Raw genomic sequence first — 20,013 nt, 5'->3', positions numbered from 1 at the left:
GGCTGACTCCATAGGCTGACTCCATAGGGTGACTCCATAGGCTGACTCCATAGGCTGACTCCATAGGATGACTCCATAGGCTGACTCCATAGGGTGACTCCATAGGGTGACTCCATAGGGTGACTCCATAGGGTGACTCCATAGGCTGACTCCATAGGCTGACTCCATAGGGTGACTCCATAGGTTGACTCCCATAGGCTGACTCCATAGGTGACTCCATAGGGTGACTCCCATAGGCTGACTCCATAGGGTGAACTCCATAGGGTGACTCCATAGGGTGACTCCATAGGATGACTCCATAGGCTGACTCCATAGGGTGACTCCATAGGCTGACTCCATAGGGTGACTCCATAGGGTGACTCCATAGGGTGACTCCATAGCGTGACTCCATAGGATGACTCCATAGGCTGACTCCATAGGCTGACTCCATAGGGTGACTCCATATGGTGACTCCATAGGCTGACTCCATAGGCTGACTCCATAGGGTGACTCCATAGGATGCTGCAAGAGGAAGGAGCCACCCTGAGACAGGAATCCTGGGGCAGAGGTCATGTGACCGGCTTACACTGCAACACAGAAAGGGTTAAAAAAGAAAGAAGCTGCTGAAAACAGCTTAAAAATGAAGGTTTAAAGGAAGTTGTGAAGTCTTAGCCGCCCCCCCCAGAGCCCCCCATTTTTCTTACCCGAGCCCGATCGTTCCGGCGATGAGAATGAGCTGCTGTCTCAGGTCCTCATTGGACAGATTGATAGCAGTGCAGCCATTGGCTCCCGCTGCTGTCAATCAAATCCAGTGACACGGGAGCCGGGGGGCGGGGCAAGTCCTGCTGTCTGTGTCAATTGACTCGGGAGCGCGCCTGCGCGGGTGCCCCCATGGAATGCGTCTCTCTGTGGGGGCACCTGATGAGGAGGAGGAGCCAGGAGCGCCCCTGAGGGACCCCAGAAGAGGAGGATCGGGGCCACTCTGTGCAAAACAAGCTGTACAGGGCAAGTAAGTACGACAAGTTTGTTATATAAAAAAAAAAACAAAAAACCTTGACAATCACTTTAACTACTTCAGCCCTGGAAGATTTACCCCCTTAATGACCAGGCCATTTTTTGCGATACCGCATTACGTTACTTTAACTGACAATTGCGCGGTCGTGCGACGCTGTACCCCAATAAAATTGACGTCCCTTTTTCCCCACAAATAGAGCTTTATTTTGGAGGTATTTGATCACCGCTGCGGTTTTTATTTTTGGCGCTATAAACAGAAAAACCGACTTTAAAAAAAAAAAGTTTTACTTTCTGCTATAAAACATATCCAAAAAAAACAAATAACTTCATCAATGAAGGCCGATACTTATTCTAAAAATCACAATAAGAGTATATTGATTGGTTATCACATCTACAACCTTCGGGATAGATGTTTTATGGTTTTTACTAGTAATGACGACGATCTGCGATTTTTTTTAGCAGGACTGCGACATTTCGGCAGACAAATGTGACAGTTTTTGGGGACCAGTGACACCAATACAGTGATCAGTGCTAAAAAAAAATGCACTGTCACTGTATAAATGACACTGGCAGGGAAGGGGTTAACATGGGGGGGCGATGAAAGGGTTAAATGTGTTTCCTTTTGGTGTTTTCTCACTGTGTGGGGAATGGACAGGAACCACTAGGATCAGCAGATCTCCATGTTGTCCCCTATCAGAACCGGATCTGCCTTGTTTACATAGATCCCTGTTTTGCCTCTCTGTACCGTGATCGTGGGGGGGGGTGGCGGACATGGGATCTGCCGGATCCGCACATAGGCTCCTCCTCCGTGAAGCGGGCGCACGCACATTTTTTATTGCAGGAAACAATGTAAAGAAATATATAAACTCAGATTCTTGTAATGCTCTGTACAGCAACACTCAGACTGGGAGAGGGAGGGGCAGCTAGTCGGGTGTCTTGCATTCACATGTGCTAACAGAAGAGAAGAGCAGAGAGATGACCTCATCAGTCTGTTGCTGCTCCTTCACTGTCCAATCACAGGCTGGAAGCAGGAAAATGACCCAGCTGTATTACTTATAGCCTCCAAATCCCAGAGTAGTGACCGGCCTCAGGTGATACACAGAGAGGAAACAAATTCTCCTACATAAGTTGTACCTGTTTATCTGCAGTCTTCTCTCCTCTACATCCAATGGAAGTGCAGATTTATACAGGACTTCTCAGCTCTGAAAGCAGGGGGTGGAGAGTTAGATTACACTCAGTGAGAGCTCATTGGAGGGAAGGGACACCCCTCCCCTTCACACAGCTGAGGCTGACAATCACAGTCTGTGTGCTGGAGCTCCCTCCCCTGTCACCCTTTATCTCTTGGTGTCAGGAAAACCTGTCAGAAGTGGACTCATGCAGATATCAGAGGAAGGAGGCAGCAGACAGAAATGACACTTAGTGCTCTGGACTGAGACAAGTACACACTATAGAGGGATGTGCTTTGTTCACATTTCATGTCTGAGGATTACAACCACTTTAATGCATCTCATTATATTTAAAGGGCCGATGCCTTATGTTCCATGTCTGGGATGAACACAACGCGGCTTCTGCCTGACCTCACTCCATGTACACTCAGGAGCTGGGGGTCAGCGTGAGGTCAGGTGACAAGCCAGCAACAGGCGACCTCTGACCCTCTGAGAGCTTCAGCACTAGCCCTCCCCCTTCCTGACATTCCTTCTAATTAAGGGCTGATTATTAATTATAAAGGAATTGCTTGTAACACAGAAATCCCCACCCCCCTGTGACCCCAGCAATCCGCTTTTCCCCGAGATGCGTCATTGGTGACAACGCGATCCGAGCCGCCTGGAGGTCCAGTGATCAGCCTCCGAGTTCACATGCTGGGAAAATCCTTCAATCGATCGAAACGCTGATTCCAGCAGCTGTCAGCTCAACTCAGACATCACTATGCTGGGGATTCTTCATGTAATGTGAATGAAGAGCAGATCAGCGATCAGCACAGCCCCCCTCCCCCAATCCAACACCCCCCCACAATCCAACACCCCCCCTCCCCCCCAACCAACACCCCCCCCACAATCCACACCCCCCCCTCCCCAATCCCAACACCCCCCCTCCCCCCCAATCCAACACCCCCCCACAATCCAACACCCCCCCTCCCCCAATCCAACCCCCCCCCTCCCCCCCAATCCAACACCCCCCCACAATCCAACACCCCCCTCCCCCAATCCAACACCCCCCCCTCCCCCACAATCCACACCCCCCCACAATCCAACACCCCCCCTCCCCCCCAATCCAACACCCCCCCACAATCCAACACCCCCCTCCCTAATCCAACACCCCCCCTCCCCTACAATCCAACACCCCCCCCACAATCCAACACCCCCCTCCCTAACCCAACACCCCCCCTACAATCCAACACCCCCCCACAATCCAACACCCCCCCCCACAATCCAACACCCCCCTACAATCCAACACCCCCCCCTACAATCCAACACCCCCCTCCCTAATCCAACACCCCCCTCCCCCCAATCCAACACCCCCCCCACAATCCAACACCCCCCCCTCCCTAATCCAACACCCCCCCCACAATCCAACACCCCCCCTCCCCCCAATCCAACACCCCCCACAATCCAACACCCCCCCTCCCTCAATCCAACACCCCCCCCCACAATCCAACACCCCACAATCTAACACCCCCCTCCCCCACAATCCAACACCCCCCTCCCCAATCCAACACCCCCCCACAATCCAACACCCCCCTCCCTAATCTAACACCCCCCCTCCCCCAATCCAAACACCCCCCCACACACAATCCAACACCCCCCCACAATCCAACACCCCCCCCCCCAATCCAACACCCCCCTCCCTAATCCAACACCCCCCTCCCTAATCCAACACCCCCCCTCCCCCCCAATCCAACACCCCCCTCCACACAATCCAACACCCCCCCCCACAATCCAACACCCCCCCAATCCAACACCCCTCCCTAATCCAACACCCCCCACAATCCAACACCCCCCCCTCCCTAATCCAACACCCCCCACAATCCAACACCCCCCCCTCCCTAATCCAACACCCCCACAATCCAACACCCCCCCCACAATATGCTTCCCAGTGATCAGTGGAATATTCCCCGACTATTGCTGCTCTCCCCATCATTTCAGACCAGCAGATGAAGCTGACACAAACGATCGTTCCCTGCGGAGACGCCACGGATCGGCACATCACGGCGAGGAGTGCTGCAAATACATCCGTGACGTCATTCTGCACGCAGAGCTCTAACACGCTCGGAATAATGTGCCGCTGTCTGCGCCCAGGGACGCCGCGTCAAGGATCTGCTCGCCGGAAGCTCGAGAACGACGTTCGCTGATAACAATCGCTCAGGAATCAAAGTGACATTTCATCCAGGGCTGCAGGGGGAGGAGCGGCCCTTCAATGTCTTCTGGAAGAGGAGTGTGGACTCGAGTGTGTTACATGGACTGGAGGGTGTTACATGGGCTGGAGGGTGTTACATGGACTGGAGGGTGTTACATGGAGTGTAGGGTGTTACATGGACTGGAGGGTGTTACATGGAGTGTAGTGTGTTACATGGACTGGAGGGTGTTACATGGACTGTAGGGTGTTACATGGACTGTAGTGTGTTACATGGGCTGCAGTGTGTTACATGGACTGTAGGGTGTTACATGGACTGGAGGGTGTTACATGGAGTGTAGTGTGTTACATGGACTGTAGGGTGTTACATGGACTGTAGTGTGTTACATGGCCTGTAGGGTGTTACATGGACTGGAGGGTGTTACATGGAGTGTAGTGTGTTACATGGCCTGTAGGGTGTTACATGGCCTGGAGGGTGTTACATGGAGTGTAGTGTGTTACATGGACTGGAGGGTGTTACATGGACTGTAGGGTGTTACATGGACTGTAGTGTGTTACATGGGCTGCAGTGTGTTACATGGACTGTAGGGTGTTACATGGACTGTAGTGTGTTACATGGCCTGTAGGGTGTTACATGGGCTGTAGGGTGTTACATGGACTGTAGTGTGTTACATGGGCTGTAGTGTGTTACATGGGCTGCAGTGTGTTACATGGACTGTAGGGTGTTACATGGACTGTAGTGTGTTACATGGCCTGTAGGGTGTTACATGGACTGTAGTGTGTTACATGGAGTGTAGGGTGTTACATGGACTGCAGTGTTTTACATGGACTGTAGGGTGTTACATGGACTGTAGTGTGTTACATGGACTGTAGGGTGTTACATGGCTGTAGGGTGTTACATGGACTGTAGGGTGTTACATGGGCTGTAGTGTGTTACATGGGCTGCAGTGTGTTACATGGGCTGTAGTGTGTTACATGGACTGTAGGGTGTTACACGGACTGTAGTGTGTTACACGGACTGTAGGGTGTTACATGGACTGTAGGGTGTTACACGGACTGTAGTGTGTTACACGGACTGTAGGGTGTTACATGGAGTGTAGGGTGTTACACGGACTGTAGTGTGTTACATGGACTGTAGTGTGTTACATGGACTGTAGTGTGTTACATGGGCTGTAGGGTGTTACATGGACTGTAGGGTGTTACATGGGCTGTAGTGTGTTACATGGGCTGCAGTGTGTTACATGGCTGTAGGGTGTTACATGGACTGCAGTGTGTTACATGGACTGTAGTGTGTTACATGGACTGCAGTGTGTTACATGGACTGTAGTGTGTTACACGGACTGTAGTGTGTTACACGGACTGTAGGGTGTTACATGGACTGTAGTGTGTTACATGGACTGTAGTGTGTTACATGGACTGTAGTGTGTTACATGGACTGCAGTGTCACAAAACAAGGAGGGAGGGATTATAGTGGTGCAAAGACAGTTTGAACACCTTCAATATTATAAAAATATCAAATCTTTAATAATGTAAAGTTTTAAAATCATTTCATACAATAAATTATTATAAACAAAGTACAAAAGGAGCACATACAATTTATCTATCTGTTGAAAGGTAGTAGCGGGTCAATTCATCCCTACTAGTTTCGCCAAAACATTGGCTTCATCAGGGATTAGAATATAGTAGAAAGTGAATAATGACACTAAAAAAGAAATCAGTCACAAAAACAGTAGAAATATCATGACACAGATCAATGAGCGATTGAAGAATCCTATTGATTGTGATCTCCCTGTTGTTCAATCGCTCATTGACACAGAGGAGGTCTAGGACTAGAATTATTTCTCTCGCTCTACCGATCGCGGCGATACCTCACATGCGCGGTTTGACCACCGTTTTCATATGCGGGCGCTGCTCCACGTATGCTAAAAAAAGGCTATAAAAAGGAACGAGGATGGGAAAGTGACGATCTACTTAAGAAGCCGTGAAATGTGGTGGAAAGTGGTAATGAAAAGAGGAGGAGTCTCCTCCCCGGAGACCGTTCACCGAAATCTTCCCTCCATGGCGGAGACGCCGCTTGTAGAAGCTGGATAGCGGTTCTAGAAGATTTTGCATCCTGTGAGTGTCTATTATTTGTCCCGTTTGGCTCCGGTGGTTGCCATTGTGCGGCCCCCAGAAGAGCGCCATCTGCGGGGGGCGGGGGGGGGGGGCACACCTACATGGCATCACACACAGGTCCTGGGCCAGAATGTGGAAGACTCTCAGGAGTCACCCAATGAGAGTCTGCAATGTGGAGAGCGCGCCTCTGACACGGACCACAGGTCCTAAAGGCTTCCCTGGAATTTAGGAGAGGAAATACATGAATTACAAATGTTTTTTGTTATGACAATTGTGTCCAGGAAAAGAGTCCCATGATGCCAGTCTAAGCTGATATAAAATATTGGCGCCGGTAGTTGTTGTCATTACCCATCTGTGCAACTCTTCCTGTACGCCTAGTAGTATCCCCGAACCCAACACTTACCATCCCTGTAACTGAAACACGAACTCATTCTGTAAACTGTCCCTTTATATGACCAATAATAACCCCTCACTAACCTTCCTTATAGAACGAACAAACCCGAAACCGAACACTAACCTTATCTTTAACCCTAACACTAAATCTCACACTAACTCGCTCTGTAAACTTAGCATTGTCCCACCATATAACCCCCCAACACTAACTATGCTTACAAAACTCTCCCTATAACCTCGATCCTCACCTTCCCTGAAACCGCAAACCCTGATCTTCACACCGACCTTCCTTGCAGTCCTGACACCCAATGCTCCCTGTAACCATAACGCCCCTGTACACACGGTCGGATTTTCCGATAGAAAAAGTGCGATCGGATTGTGTTGTCGGAAATTCCGACCGTGTGTGGGCTCCATCTGACTTTTTCCGTCGGAATTTCCGACACACAAAGTTGGAGAGCAGGCTATAAAATTTTCCGACAACAAAATCCGATCATTTAAATTCCGATCGTGTGTACACAAATCCGACGCACAAAGTGCCACGCATGCTCAGAATAAATTAAGAGACGAAAGCTGTTGGCCACTGCCCCTTTTATAGTCCCGATGTGCGTGTTTTACGTCACCGCGTTCAGCGCGATCGGATTTTCCGGCAACTTTGTGCGACCGTGTGTATGCAAGACAAGTTTGAGCCAACATCCATCGGAAAAAAATCAGATGGATTTTGTTGTTGGAATGTCCGATCGGTTGGCACATTAAATCTCCCGGTCAGAGGTTTATGAGTACGGTGTTACCATTAGGGGTACGCTGGTTTTAGTTTCTTCTTCCTCATTGTTTTGGACGATGGTTTATATTGCATTATTTTCTTTTGTTTGTATGATTTTTGTATCTATATACTGTGTATTGTATATAGTATATATATATATACAGTGCTTTGAAAAGTATTCACACCACTTGAAATTTTCCACAGGTCAGGGATAAAGTTGTGGAGAAGTATAAAGCAGGGTTAGGTTATAAAACAATCTCCCAAGCTTTGAACATCTCACGGAGCTCTGTTCAATCCATCATCGGAAAATGGAAAGAGTATGGCACAACTGCAAACCTACCAAGACATGGCCGTCCACCTAAACTGACCGGGCCAGGCAAGGAGAACATTCATCAGAGAAGAGCCAAGAGGTCCATGGTAACTCTGGAGGAGCTGCAGAGATCCACAGCTCAGGTGGGAGAATCTGTCCACAGGACAACTATAATGCTGCGTACACACGAGCGGACTTTTCGTCCGGACTGGTCCGACGGACAATTCGACCGTGTGTGGGCTTCATTGGACCTGCAGCTGACTTTTTCGGACGAAAATCTGACAGACTTTAGATTTGGAACATGTTTCAAATCTTTACGCTGAAACTCCGCCGGACCCAGTTCCTATCGAAAAGTCCGCTCGTCTGAATGCTAGTCCGACGGACGAAAACCGATGCTTGGGCAGCTATTGGCTACTGGCTATGAACTTCCTTATTTTAGTCCGGTTGTATGTCATCATGTACGAATCCGTCGGACTTTGGTGTAATCGTGTGTAGGCAAGTCCGTTTATTCAGAAAGTCCGTCGGATAGACCGTCATGCCAGTCCGGTCAAAAAGTCCGCTCGTGTGTACGGGGCATTAGTCCTGCACTCCACAAATCTGCCCTTTATGGAAGAGTGACAAGAAGAAAGACATTGGTGAAAGAAAGTCATAAGAAGTCCTGTTTGTAGTTTGTGAGAAGCCATGTGGAGGACACAGCAAACACGTGGAAGAAGGTGATCTGGTCACATGAGACCAAAATTCAACTTTATGGCCTAAAAGCAAAACGCTATGTGTGGGGAAAACTAACACTGCACATCACTCTGAACACACCATCCCCACCGTGAAACATGGTGGTGGCAGCATCATGTGGTGGGGATGGTTTTCTTCAGAAGGGACAGGGAAGCTGGTCAGAGTTGATGGGAAGATGGATGGAGACAAATACAGGACAATCTTGGAAAAAATATATATGATAAGAGTAGCGCTGGTCCGCACATCAATCTACAAATATCAACAGTGTTGATGTGCAAAATACTCAAAATAATAAGTAACAATTGCTTGAGCAAATAAAATAAATAAACTGGGTGCAAAGGTATCAATAAAGTGCTAGTGCTGCAATTATCTACTAATAAGGTGCTTATATGACAGTCCATTTAGGCTCCATGCACACTGGCTTAAAAAACATTGCTTCTACAGGAGTTTTGTGTTCTGCTTGTAGAAGCAGCTGAATGTTCTCCTAGGTGTCCCGATGTTCTCCCAGGTGTCCCAATGTTCTCCTAGGTGTCCCAATGTTCTCCCAGGTGTCCAGATGTTCTCCCAGGTGTCCCGATGTTCTCCCAGGTGTCCCGATGTTCTCCCAGGTGTCCCGATGTTCTCCCAGGTGTCCTAATGTTCTCCCAGGTGTCCCAATGTTCTCCCATGTGTCCCAATGTTCTCCCAGGTATCCCAATGTTCTCCCAGGTGTCCCAATGTTCTCCCAGGTATCCCAATGTTCTCCCAGGTGTCCTAATGTTCTCCCAGGTGTCCCAATGTTCTCCCAAGTGTCCCAATGTTCTCCCAGGTATCCCAATGTTCTCCCAGGTGTCCTAATGTTCTCCCAGGTATCCCAATGTTCTCCCAGGTGTCCCAATGTTCTCCCAGGTATCCCAATGTTCTCCCAGGTGTCCTAATGTTCTCCCAGGTATCCCAATGTTCTCCCAGGTGTCCCAATGTTCTCCCAGGTGTCCCAATGTTCTCCCAGGTATCCCAATGTTCTCCCAGGTGTCCCAATGTTCTCCCAGGTATCCCAATGTTCTCCCAGGTGTCCCAATGTTCTCCCAGGTGTCCCAATGTTCTCCCAGGTGTCCTAATGTTCTCCCAGGTGTCCCAATGTTCTCACAGGTGTCCCAATGTTCTCCCAGGTGTCCCAATGTTCTCCCAGGTGTCCCAATGTTCTCCCAGGTGTCCCAATGTTCTCCCAGGTATCCCAATGTTCTCCCAGGTATCCCAATGTTCTCCCAGGTGTGCCAATGTTCTCCCAGGTGTGCCAATGTTCTCCTATTTTTCCATGCACATTAGGATGTTTAGAGGCATATTTTAGGATCAACATTTCGTGGCAGGAAAAAAAACCCCTTCTGATTCGCGTTTCTGATTGGAGCTTACTGGCAGAAAAAACGTAAAACTCTCCTAAACTCATCTAAACTTTGTACAAAAAAGGCTCTATATGAGCATTATTTACTCCAGAGAGAACAGACTTTTTTTTCAAGCCCAGTGTGTGTGGAGCCTCCTGAAGGTTTCCACACTGGAAAGTATAAAAAAAATGTAAATAACAAAAAAGAAATGTTCAAAAAGTCAAACCTGTGGCATGCGAATTCTTCACCGCTCTTACTAAAACTGACTCACCGGAGGAATATGCTGGTAAAATTATAAACCAGCAAACAAGCCAAAATCTCTCCCAACAATCACCGACTTCCACTCCTTCTCCTCACAGGTTAACGTTCAGGCTCTCACCGAACACGGCACTCAAATGTGGGAAAAACAAAGAAACGGAAGGAGGCTCCCATAGCGTAAAACTGTATCACAGGCTTTCATTAAAACTGTATGTGTTCCACTCAATTTAAAAAGTGCCCCCCCCCCCCCCCGGCACAAGGGAAGAACGCACTCAGCTATGCTTGCTGTTTGCGCCTGGACCCAACACAGACCACGAGTGTGGTCTGGCATACCATAGAGCTGGTCAAGAACCGGAAGGTCCCCGATGAGCTCAATGGTATAGGAACCCGGAAGAAACAAGCATTTTTGCCACTGCCACTGCAGGGTAACAGATGGAACATGTAACATCTTCCTGAAGGTAAACTTATCCTTTAAATGGTTGGGGGGGGGGGGTTAAAACCACCTGTCTTCAATCAATTGGACCACCAGGGAAGCAGGGGCAGATGGGTTAATCATAACTCTCCTCCAGTGGGGAGTCTTTTTTTTTTACTTTTAGGAACTTTTCTTCACCCACAGCTCTGAAGGGTATGCATGTAGCTATCAGCATGGTGGGGAGCTGGCACAGTCCTTGCCCCTTGCCATAGGGATCCCCACCTACATGCTTGGTGTGCCAGGGTGTTCTTTTCTTTTTTCTAGGGAGCGGAGGTGTGCAACTCCTTATTTTCAGAACAAAGAATATCCTTCCCAATGTTTTCCTGAATACATTACAGAGCAGGTGGCGATATATCTACCATAAAAATTCTTAATATATGCAGTGCTAAATTAAGATGTTAGACTAGAATTCCCATACAGCATTCAAAATGTAATATCTGATGATGCTTCATGGCACTTGTTGTTCAGTCGTGTCCGACTCTTTGTGACCTCATAGACCAGTGATGGCCAACCTTGGCACCCCAGATGTTTTGGGACTACATTTCCCATGATGCTCAACTACACAGCAGAGTGCACGAGCATCATGGGAAATGTAGTTCCAAAACATCTGGGGTGCCAAGGTTCACCATCACTGTCATAGACCATAGAGCGCCAGGCTTTTCTGTCCTCCCGGAGCTTGCTTAGCTTCATGTTCATTGTTTCGAAGATGCCATCTATTCATCTTGTTTTCTGTCTTCCTCTTCTTCTTTTTCCTTCCATGTTTCCCAGCATCAGGGTGTTTTCCAATGAGTCCTCTCTTCGCATTAGGTGGCCAAAGTATTGGAGTTTCAGCTTCAGGATCTGTCCTTCCAGTGAATATTCAGGGTTGTTCTCCTTCGGGATTGACTGGTTTGATCTTCTTACTGTCCAAGGGACTTTCAAGAGTTTTCTCCAACACCATAGTTCAAAAGCATCAATTCTTCGGCGTTCCGCCTTCCTTGTGGTCCAACTTTCACAGCCATACTGGGAATACCATAGCTACAACTTTACGGCACTTTGCCAGTAGGGTGATGTCTCTGTTTTTTTCATGCCACTAAGTCCATATAAATAATAGATGAGACAAGAAAGCCTGACATCCAAATTCAATGTGAAGGAGATAGCACTCGGCACCAACGTGACCTAGCCAAGCAGCTTACCAGAAATGATGGGCCCTCAAATTATAGAGGTCACAAGAAACCCAATGATATTACATCCAGATCTACTGATTGCTCCGATGGCATTGATAAGTTAAGGGCCGGTAATCCAGGGCTTCGTCAATCACCCAGTGCTACGTCGGGGTGCCGTTTCATTGATCATCGACCAATGTTGATGAGGGGGGAAGGGACAACCCAGGGAAGGCAAAATATAAGCAAAATAAACATCAGCTTTCATATTTTTGGTTGCGCTAGTTTATGATTATAATATGACTGCTGATAGTTCTGAGGTCCTAAGAGCTGGAATAATCCATTTCTTCTATGAGCAGCGGGAGCCCATAGCTGGGATCTTCCCGTACAGCATGTGCCAGTATTCAGCAATATGGAGAAGAGGGTTCCAAGCTGAGCTGTTATCGCTTCTATCACCAGGAGGGGGAAGCAGGGAGCAGAACGCCTTCACTAGCCGCCTTCCAGAGTGGAATCACGCTGTGTATAATTATAAATAAAGAACGACCATTAAATGGCGCAGCAGCCACTGCGGGGTGCTTAATTGACGGTCTAGACGACCTTCAAAGAACAACTTCAGGCAACAAATAAAATCATTTAATAAATTGCCGGTCGCTAAACATGGCGACTGCGGCACTGCGTTCGACTTCCGCTGTTGGAAAATCCCCTGGATATACATTACAGTAGAATTCTGTGATGATCCCAACTAATTGTAACCAATCCCTAATTTCTGCCCCCTCCAGTCTGGTCATGTAATGCGGCTCTCCTGTGTCAGCCAGCGGCAGCTGCAGGGGAGAGGTGGGAGCACCAACAATGGATGGGCCACTGAAGCCTATGGGTGACGTCACCTCTCCAGGCTTTACTAGCCATGATCTGAATACTTTGAAGTGCAAAGGAGGGATCGATCCCTCCATAAAGAGTACCTGTCACCACCTATTACTGTCACAAGGGATGTTTACATTACTTGTGACAGCAATAAAATTGACCAAAATTTTTTTTTTTATACAATGAATAAATCTAAAATTAAATAAAATAAATAAGAAAAAAAAACATTTTTAAAGCGCCCCCGTCACCGCGAGCTCGCGCAGCCAATAAAACGCATACGGAAGTCGGGCCCGCATATGTAAACAGTGTTCAAATCACACATGTGAGGTATCACCGCGATCGTCAGAGCGAGAGCAATAATTCTAGCACTAGACCTCCTCTGTAACTCTAACCTGGTAAACGTAAAAAAAAAAAAAAGTAAAGCGTCGCCTATGGAGATTTTTTAGGTACCGTAGTTTGTCACCATTCCACGAGTGCGTGCAAATATAAAGCGTGACATGTTTGGTATCTATTTACTCGGCGTAACATCATCTTTCACATTATACAAAAAAATTGGGGTAACTTTACTGTTTGGTTTTTTTAAAATTCATGAAAGTGTCCCTTTTCCCAAAAACGTTTGAAGCGTTTAAAACGCCACTGCACAAATACCGTGTGACATAAAATATTGCAACAATCGCCATTTTATTCTCTTGATTCTCTGCTAAAAAAAATATATATATATAGTGTGGGGGCTCTAAGTAATTTTCTAGCAAAAAATACAGATTTTAACTTGTAAACACCAAATTTCAAAAATAGGCTTAGTCATCAAAGGGTTAATACCGATAAGGCCCCAAGTGAGTTTAATTACCACCTTAATCAGCCACAGAACCCGTGTAAATCATATGTGTTCGGGTTTAAAGGGATGAGGTGGCAACCCTACTCCTCATTGGCTGAGACAGCAAATGGCTTCCGCTGCTGTCAATCACAGCCAGTGAGCCAATAAGAACAGAGAGGGGGCGGGGCCAAGCTGTGGCTGTGTGTATGAATGGACACGCAGAGCAGCAGCTCAGGAGCAAGCCTGCTTGGGTGCCCCCATTGCAAGCCGAGTGCTCTGGGGGCACTCAGCAGGAGGTCAAATGCTCATTAAAGTAAAACTATGGGCATTTTTTTTTTCAATTTGGATGTAGTTATGAAGGGTTATAACCCCGGTCATATTTTTTTTTTTTACGCCATCTGTGTCCCATTGGGGAGATTTCCCTTCACTTCCTGTCCCATAGTTGGCTAAGAAGTGAGAGGAAATTTTGCAAATTAATGGAATTCCTTGGGGACCCCCAGGTCCCCATAACTAGTGTCCCCATTGGAAGATTTCCCCCAGTGGTGGTCCGTCCACTAGGGGCGCCACCAGTTGTGTGACAATAGTGTTGTGGAAATTTTTATTCATGTATGTTGTCAGATGTCCCCCAGTGTCAGTTTTGTTGTAACACACTCATGTGAGGGCATTTGCACATACGTTGGTAGAAGACCATTGGCTGCGGAAACCTTCCTGTGGACACGGCAGATCTGTTTGCTCTTTTAAGGACGATCGTTTATGCCTCACCAAGAGACTGGCCACCTCATGGCGATTGCATTAACACTCCAAGCAAGCAGATCTGCGTACATGGGAACCATAGCATAATGATACAAAATTATGGACCACTGAGCCATGATAGAGTACGGCTTGCATCATTGGTAGCGGTGGGAATGTGCACACGATCGTGTTCAGAGCCATGTAAGTAAGTGTTCAAATTGTGAGACACTTTGTGTCCGACAAGAATATGGCCACATGGCTCTGCAAACGACCGTCTGCACACGTCACAGTCTCAGGACTCCCAGCCAATTGGGTCTCAGGACCCACTTCCTGTTCAGCTGACCCCCCCAAATATTGAGCACCAGCTGCCACTGATTTCCCCGCTATTACTTTTCTGAGGACAACCCAAAAAAAAAAAAAAATATGTTGCCTTTAGTTATACTTTTCCGCTGTAATACTTTATTACTCTTGGCTCCGGTAGGCCCCCCTCCATCCATGACACCGTTCCCAATGCATAGCAAAGGGCTCTGCACTGTGTTGAAGATGGCAAGGGCCCACCTAGAATTGAACCCCCCCCCCCGCAGTGAGGAATGGGGGCTCACTACAAGAGGCAGTTCTTTTGTAATTCCTGGAGCTGAGGCTTAAAGCGACTGTAAAGTATTGTTTATTTTTCTTTAAAGATTAACAAACATGTTATACTTACCGGCTCTGTAATGATTTTGCACAGAGCAGCCCAGATCCTCCTCTTCTTGGGTCCCTGGCTGGAGCTTATTCACTTGAGTATAAGCCTAGGGTGAGAAATGCAGCAGCTACTGTAAGTGCAAAAGAGGGTCAAAAATGTCCATCTGCAGCCTCACTGTGCCCATATGCCTGCCGCCTCACTGTGCCCATATGCCTGCCACCTCACTGTGCCCATCTGCCTGCCACCTCACTGTGCCCATATGCCTGCCGCCTCACTGTGCCCATATGCCTGCCTCCTCAATGTGCCCATATGCATGCCTCCTCACTGTGCCCATCTGCATGCCTCCTCACTGTGCCCATCTGCATGCCTCCTCACTGTGCCCATCTGCATGCCGCCTCACTGTGCCCATCTGCATGCCTCCTCACTGTGCTCATCTGCATGCCGCCTCACTGTGCCCATCTGCATGCCTCCTCACTGTGCTCATCTGCCTGCCGCCTCACTGTGCCCATCTGCATGCCTCCTCACTGTGCCCATCTGCCTGCCTCCTCACTGTGCCCATCTGCCTGCCTCCTCACTGTGCCCATCTGCATGCCGCCTCACTGTGCTCATCTGCATGCCTCCTCACTGTGCCCATCTGCCTGCCTCCTCACTGTGCCCATATGCCTGCCTCCTCACTGTGCCCATCTGCATGCCGCCTCACTGTGCTCATCTGCATGCCTCCTCACTGTGCCCATATGCCTGCCTCCTCACTGTGCCCATCTGCATGCCGCCTCACTGTGCCCATCTGCATGCCATATACACTGATTTCATGTACAATCTATAGAGGAATATAAGAAAAGGTGTAAGGCCATATACACTGATATCAGATACGATCTATAGAGGAATATAAGATAAGGTGTAAGGCCATATACACTGATATCGGATACGATCTATAGAGGAATATAAGATAAGGTATAAGGCCATATACACTGATATCAGATACGATCTATAGAGGAATATAAGACAAGGTGTAAGGCCATATACACTGATATCAGATACGATCTATAGAGGAATATAAGATAAGGTGTAAGGCCATATACACTGATATCAGGTACGATCTATAGAGAAATATAAGATAAGGTGTAAGGCCTTATACACTGATATCAGATACGATCTATAGAGGAATATAAGATAAGGTGTAAGGCCATATACACTGAAATCAGGTACGATCTATAGAGGAATATAAGAAGGTGTAAGGCCATATACACTGATTTAATGTACAATCTATAGAGGAATATAAGATAAGGTGTAAGGTCATACACACTGATATCAGATACGATCTATAGAGGAATATAAGAAGGTGTAAGGCCATATACACTGATATCAGATACGATCTATAGAGGAATATAAGAAGGTGTAAGGCCATACACACTGATATCAGGTACGATCTATAGAGGAATATAAGATAAGGTGTAAGGCCATATACACTGATATCAGATACGATCTATAGAGGAACATAAGATAAGGTGTAAGGCCATATACACTGATAACAGATACGATCTATAGAGGAATATAAGATAAGGTGTAAGGCCATATACACTGATATCAGGTACGATCTATAGAGGAACATAAGATAAGGTGTAAGGCCATATACACTGATATCAGATACGATCTATAGAGGAATATAAGAAGGTATAAGGTCATATACACTGATATCAGATACGATCTATAGAGGAATATAAGATAAGGTGTATGGCCATATACACTGATATCAGATACAATCTATAGAGGAATATAAGATAAGGTGTAAGGCCATATACACTGATTTCAGGTACAATCTATAGAGGAATATAAGATAAGGTGTAAGGTCATATACACTGATATCAGATACGATCTATAGAGGAATATAAGATAAGGTGTAAGGCCATATACACTGATATCAGATACGATTTATAGAGGAATATAAGATAAGGTGTACACCCGGTGTGTTCTGGGGGGGGGGGAGGGGAGGTCACACACTCACCCGATGTACATCCGGTGTGTTCTGGGGAGAAAGTTCCCCTCGGCGGATAAGGAGCCCCCTGTACTGGAACCACAACTCGCTCTGCACGCTCTCGCTTCCCCCATTGGCCGATCCCCTGCTCCTCCGCGCCGCTCATTGGTCCGCCCGCCTGTCCGTCACCCTCCAGAGCTACGTCACCCGCGCGCCCGCTCTACACTTCCAATAGCAACCGCGGGAATAGGAACAACGTGAGGCCTGCCGGGAGAAAGGGGCGGAGCCGAGAAAAGAGCGCACACCTGACTGACTGAACCAGTGAGCTCCATACCCTCATAGAGCGTCATTCACCGTATATAGCCAGAGCTAGAGCTGTGATGTGTGTACTCTATGTATATAGCTAGAGCTGTGACGTGTGTACTCTATGTATATAGCTAGAGGTGTGACGTGTGTATCCTATGTATACACCCCGATCTAGAGGTGTGCCGTGTGTACTCTATGTATATACCCTGATCTAGAGGTGTGACGTGTGTAATCTATGTATATACCCGGATCTAGAGGTGTGACGTGTGTACTCTATGTATATACCCCGATCTAGAGCTGTGACGTGTGTACTCTATGTATATACCCCGATCTAGAGGTGTGCCGTGTGTATCCTATGTATATATCCAGAGCTAGAGCTGTGATGTGTGTACTCTATATATATAGCTAGAGCTGTGACGTGTGTACTCTATGTATATATACCCCGATCTAGAGGTGTGACGTGTGTACTCTATGTATATACCCCGATCTAGAGGTGTGATGTGTGTACTCTATGTATATATCCAGAGCTAGAGGTGTGACGTGTGTATCCTATGTATATACCCCGATCTAGAGCTGTGACGTGTGTACTCTATTTATATACCCCGATCTAGAGGAGTGACGTGTGTACTCTATGTATATATCCCGATCTAGAGGTGTGATGTGTGTACTCCAAGTATATACTATATACCACTGTCCTATATATATCTCTATATACTATATCCACCGTATATACCCAAATATAGAAATGTGACCTGTATACTCTCTGTATATACTATATACCACTGTTCTATATATCTCTATATACTATATCCCCCGTATATACCCAGATATGGAGGTGTGACGTATGTACTCTCTGTATATACCATATATCCACTGTCCTATATATATCTTTATATACCCAGATATAGAGGTGTGACCTGTGTACTCTCTGTATATACTATATATCCACTGTCCTATATATATATCTATATACTATATCCCCCGTATATACATAGATATAGAGATGTGACGTGTGTACTCTCTGTATATACTATATACCACTGTCCTATATATCTCTATATACTATATCCCCCGTATATACCCAGATATGGAGGTGTGACGTATGTACTCTCTGTATATACTATATATCCACTGTCATATATATATATATATATATATATATATTCTATTTATTCATGCAGACTTGTAAAGTTGCTGAGAGGTCCACTTTAAGGTCTGCCTGGAGTCCTGCTATGAAGCCTTGATTGCTGAGCTCTTCTTGTCCAGGATAGGGACTCTTATGTCTTCCCTTCTTCTTGTCACAGGAAGAATACCTCAGCTCCTTGTTAAGTGAATATCAAGAGAAAGATGAAGTGGAGCAACAAAGAGCGCTGTGTGCCAAAGCCTGCCGAAGATCCTCCAAGGGTAAGTACTAGCAGATAACAGAACCTGCTTCACCACAGCGACACACTTTATTTTCTATCAAAGCTGCTGCTAGAATGGAAATCACCTTGCCTTAAGTGTGGACCCCCGAGCAGAGGAAATATTTTGGCACTTACTGGGCATGGACACGCCGTGGCCTCCCCTTTCCAACCCTCTAACCACCCTATTGGTCTGTGTAGCTTCCTGTCATACATGTACTGCATTATGACCACTAGATGGAGCTGAGGATCATCCTTATTTTCTTATTCCTGCTGTCGGTGTAATATTCCTGGGGGAACGTCAGTGTAATATTCCTGGGGGGTGTCAGGATGGGGGGTGTCGGTGTAATATTCCTGGGGGGACGTCAGTGTCAGGATGGGGGGTGTCGGTGTAATATTCCTGGGGGGACGTCAGTGTCAGGATGGGGGGTGTCGGTGTAATATTCCTGCTGGGGGACGTCATTGTCAGGATGGGGGGTGTCGGTGTAATATTCCTGCTGGGGGGTATGTGTGTAATATTCCTGCTGGGAGGGTGTCGGTGTAATATTCATGTTGGGGCTTGTCGGTGTAATATTCCTGATGGGGGAGTATGGGTGTAATATTCATGTTGGGGGGGTATGGGTGTATTATTCATGTTGGGGGGACATTTGTGCAGGAAGTTCTTGTCATATGATGGACACGGCGAGGATTTGGTCACACCTAGGTGTTCTGGATTCCCGAATCGGTGCAAAACGCAGCACACGCTTGCGATCCCTTTACTTTCAATATCATTCCAATCGCGATCCGGAAGGCCTAGGTGTGATCACAGCCTAAGCGTTTTCTATCAGTTGCTGGGTTCACCTTCTCTAGATTCTGGGGGAACATTTTCTTCCTCAAACATTCCACACATTCGCTTCATTCTTCATTCCACCCTTCATTCCACCGCTTTTCTCTCTGAGGACTCCAAGTATTGGAGAAGGCGTTGGCCGGGAATCGAACCCGGGTCAGCTGCTTGAAAGGCAGCTATGCTCACCACTGCACCACCAACGCAAGGTAGCATGTCTTTGTAGTGTGGGAGGAAACCGGAGTACCCGGAGGAAACCCACGCAAGCACAGGGAGAACATGCAAACTCCATGCAGATAGTGTCCTGGTCAGGATTTGAACCATGGACCCCAGTGCTGCAAGGCTAACCCCTAAGCCTCTGTGCTGCCTGTATGCGGTCTCAGTGGTAATGCCACAATCTGCCGGTGTCTTAGTGGGAAAGTTACATTCTGCCCGAGTCTCAACAGAATCGTTGCATGCTGGAGGAGTCTCAATGTGAATGACACGTGGTTGATTTAACATTTTTTCCACCCTTTTGGTTATTTTCTTCCCCAACAGAGCTG

General features: G+C 47.2%; 1 non-coding gene across 1 annotated transcript; it reads right to left on the bottom strand.

Annotated features, from left to right (window-relative positions):
* Positions 1-19,605: 19,605 nt before the first annotated feature.
* Positions 19,606-19,677, bottom strand: TRNAE-UUC (transfer RNA glutamic acid (anticodon UUC)). The gene has a single exon. It is a non-coding gene; the product is annotated as a tRNA-Glu (tRNA).
* Positions 19,678-20,013: the final 336 nt, after the last annotated feature.

This window comes from Aquarana catesbeiana, linkage group LG11, assembly GCF_042186555.1.
Source record: "Aquarana catesbeiana isolate 2022-GZ linkage group LG11, ASM4218655v1, whole genome shotgun sequence".
In the NCBI taxonomy this organism is placed as follows: Eukaryota; Metazoa; Chordata; class Amphibia; order Anura; family Ranidae; genus Aquarana; species Aquarana catesbeiana.
This window is presented reverse-complemented; position numbering and strand designations above follow the sequence as displayed.